Source organism: Arachis ipaensis, chromosome B6 (assembly GCF_059453495.1).
Source record: "Arachis ipaensis isolate K30076 ecotype BB chromosome B6, ASM5945349v1, whole genome shotgun sequence".
NCBI classification, from domain to species: Eukaryota; Viridiplantae; Streptophyta; class Magnoliopsida; order Fabales; family Fabaceae; genus Arachis; species Arachis ipaensis.
Window position 1 is genome coordinate 55,187,890 of NC_142441.1, and position 3,544 is coordinate 55,191,433.

Consider the following 3,544-nt stretch of genomic DNA (forward strand, 5'->3'; position numbering starts at 1 on the left):
TTTATAGCTTCTCTAGAGCTTAGCATGAGGACATGCTAATGTTTAAGTGTGGGGAGATTGATAAACCACTATTTTAAGGTTTATCTTGTGCTCAATTGAGTAGTTTTTATCAACTATTTACCCACTTATTCATACTATTCGGATGTTTTACGTTTTTCTTCCTGATTTTGTGCTATGATTGAAAACATGCTTCTTAGGCCTTTAAATTTCTTATTATTAATCCTCTCTTATTACCATTTGATGCATTGATATGTGTGTTGAGTGTTTTCAGAGATTACAGGGCAGGAATGGCTCAGAGGATGGAAAGGAAGCATGCAAAAGTGGAAGGAATACAAGAAACTGAAGGAACTGCTAAAGTTGTCCAGCCTGACCTCTTGGTACTAAATCCACCATAACTTGAGCTACAGAGGTCCAAATGACGCGGTTCCAGTTGCGTTGGAAAGTTAACGTCCGGGTAATTGAAACGATATATAATTTGCTATAGCTGCCCTGAAGCCAGGCAACGCGAACGCGTGGATTACGAGGACGGGTGACTTGGCAAAAACACAATACGCGCGAATGCGTGGACGATGCTTCCGCGTCACTTTGCCGCGACCTGTACGTACCAGAAATCACTGGGAGTGATTTCTGGGCTCTTTTTCACCCAGCTTCGAGCCCGAAAAACAAAGATTAGAGACTGCAGAGTGGGGGAATCATTGATTGATTCACAACACAACATTCATTCACATAATTTTAGGTTTTAGATGTAGTTTTCTAGAAAGAGAGGCTCTCTCCTGTCTCGTAGGTTTTAGGATTTTAGGTTTAGCTTTTCTTAATTTCAGATTTCTACTTTGTTTTAATTTAGTTTTTTTCTACTCTTATTTAGTCTAGCACTTTAGTCCTCTTCTCTTGATGATTTATTTATTTATCTACTTTAGTTTATGAACTCTCATGTTAGATCTGATTTTCTTATTAATGCAAGTTGAGGTATTTCATATTTATTGCTTCTTCTATTATTTGTGAGTCATTGATGTTTTCAATTGGTTGTTTAGATTTAATATTCCTTGCTAGTTTTCTATGTTTTTATGCTATGCCTTCCAAGTGTTTGATAAAATGCTTGGTTGGATTTTAGTGTAGATTTCTCTCCTTTTGGCTTTGGTTGAGTAATTGGGGACTCTTGAGTTATCAAAATCCTTTATTGATTGATAATTGAAATTTTATAGTTGATTTGGATCCCTCTAAAGCTAGTCTTTCCTTAGGAGTTGACTAGGACTTGAGAAATCAAATTGATTTATCCACTTGACTTTCCTTCATAGTTAGAGGTTAACTAAGTGGGAGCAATGGACAATTCTCATCACAATTGATAAGGATAGTTAGGATAGGAATTCTAATTCTCATACCTTGCCAAGAGCTTTCTTAGTTATTAGTTTACTTTCTTGTCATTTACATTCCTTGTTCAACCTTTCAAAAATCCAAAAATATACTACACCTCCCTGCAATTCCTTGAGAGACGACCCGAGGTTTAATACTTCGGTTATTTTTATTGGGTTTGCTTTAGTGACAACCAAATTTTTGTATGAAAGGATTCTTGTTGGTTTAGAAACTGTACTAGCAACGAGAATTTATTGTGAATTCTTTACTAGCAAAAATTTGTTCATCAAAATGGCGCTATCGCCGGGGAATTGAAAACGTGTGCCTTATTATTGGTTATTGTAAATATTTGCTTTTTACTTATTTGTTAGTTTTTGTTAGTTTTAGGACTGAGTTGCTTATTTTTATTAGTTTTTGTCTTTATTTGCTACTATGAATTCTCACCCCTTTGGCTACGAGTTTAGTTCAAATTATGTTGTAGGCAATGGAAGCTACAATGCGAACATGCATCAAGGTTGGAACAATCAAAGATGGGAGGAGCCACCAGGATTTGATCATCCCTCTTGGCAACAACCCCCTCCAATCCGCTATAACCAACAACCATTCTATGATGCATACCAAGACAATAGCTATGGTCGACCTATTCGTGACAATCAACAACCTCCACCAAATTACTATGAACAAGAGCCATTCCAGGACGCATGTCAATTCAATAACTATGGTGGACCCCCTTGTAGTTACCAACAAGCCCCACCATATGCATATGAACCCCTTCCTCAACATAGCTTTGAACCACCATACTCGCAAGCCTTCTACTACCAAACACCCTCATATGATGCTAACCCATATCCACCATATCAACCACCCTATGAGCCATATGAACCATATATAGAACCACCCCAATTCCAACCTAATTACTCCCAAGAACCACCACCTCCATATACACCATGTCCATATCCATCAACCCAAGAGCCATATGATCCTAATCACGTAATTCGAGCAAAACAAGAATCAAAGGATCATCTCAAAGAAACAATGGATCGGTTTCATGCAACCTTTCATCAATTGGACCAAGTGGTAAGCCGAATAGAACCCGAAGCTCTCATGGCAAAGGAATCTCAACTTGAGAACAAGGAACTTAAGTGTGTTGTGCAACAAGTGGAAAAGATAGATAGTGTTGAACCACCACATCCTTATTATGACGAACCGCCCTCTTATCATGAACATTTCCTCCCAATCAATGAACCTCTGTATCCACCTCAATCTTCAATGCATGATACTCTTGGTGTTCTTCTTTAAGGGAAAAGAGAGATGAAAAGGGAAGTACTAGAATTCACGGCTGCCTTGATCGAGGTAGTAAATCGATTAGCTTCCCAATATCTGAGCACTCAAGAAACTCCCATGGCTACATGTGGAGAATCAATTGAAGAGCGTAACACGAAAGAGACACTAGAAACTCCAGTGGACAATGAGGAACGTTATTTTGTATTAGAACAAGTGGAGGAAGCCACAATAGTTGAAGAGGAAGAAGTGGTTGAAGACTTAGGAGACACTGAACCTCTATGGGAATCTAGACTTGTAGAGTATTCCTCCAAGAAACTTGAAATTGATGTCAAAAAGGCTAGTGCACAACCTCCATGGCATATTCCTTATGAAGAATTGGATAGAATAGATCAAGAAGCGAGTTCCCTTGGTGAAGATGATCATGAATCAAGTCTTCCTGGTGATGAATCCACATCCACAAATGAACTCATTGAATATGCAGATCTTTCTTCGATTGAATTTGAGAATGATGTGGAAGTAGAAGCCCTTCGAAAAGGTTGGACGGGAGTTAAACATGCTTTGTCAAGAATGTTGGAGACTTCTCTACCTAGTTTGCCATCTACTACATCATTTGAGTGGGTAAAACTTATCTCTATTCACCTTACCATCCCACTTGAGTATGGTATTCTTGAAACGGACGGCTAACTTAAGGAGCGTTGTGGCATTAAGCATAAGAGAAGGATGTTTAGTGGTTGGAGTTGCAAATCAAGGCTCATCAAGGTTGATACTTCAAGAACTAGATGCAAGGGTGGAACTAGTGAACATTTGGTTGGATCTAATAGCAGAGTTTGGTATTGCATTGCGAATTTGGACTGCTTACCACCCGATTGGGAAAATGGTGATCCACTTCAAGACAGGTGTAGAAATGAGA

The 3,544-nt window shown here is 38.7% G+C and overlaps 1 pseudogene; it reads left to right on the forward strand.

Moving 5' to 3' along the window:
• Positions 1-2,385: 2,385 nt before the first annotated feature.
• LOC148555638 (uncharacterized) lies at positions 2,386-3,318 on the forward strand (annotated as a pseudogene).
• The last annotated feature ends 226 nt before the right edge of the window (positions 3,319-3,544 follow it).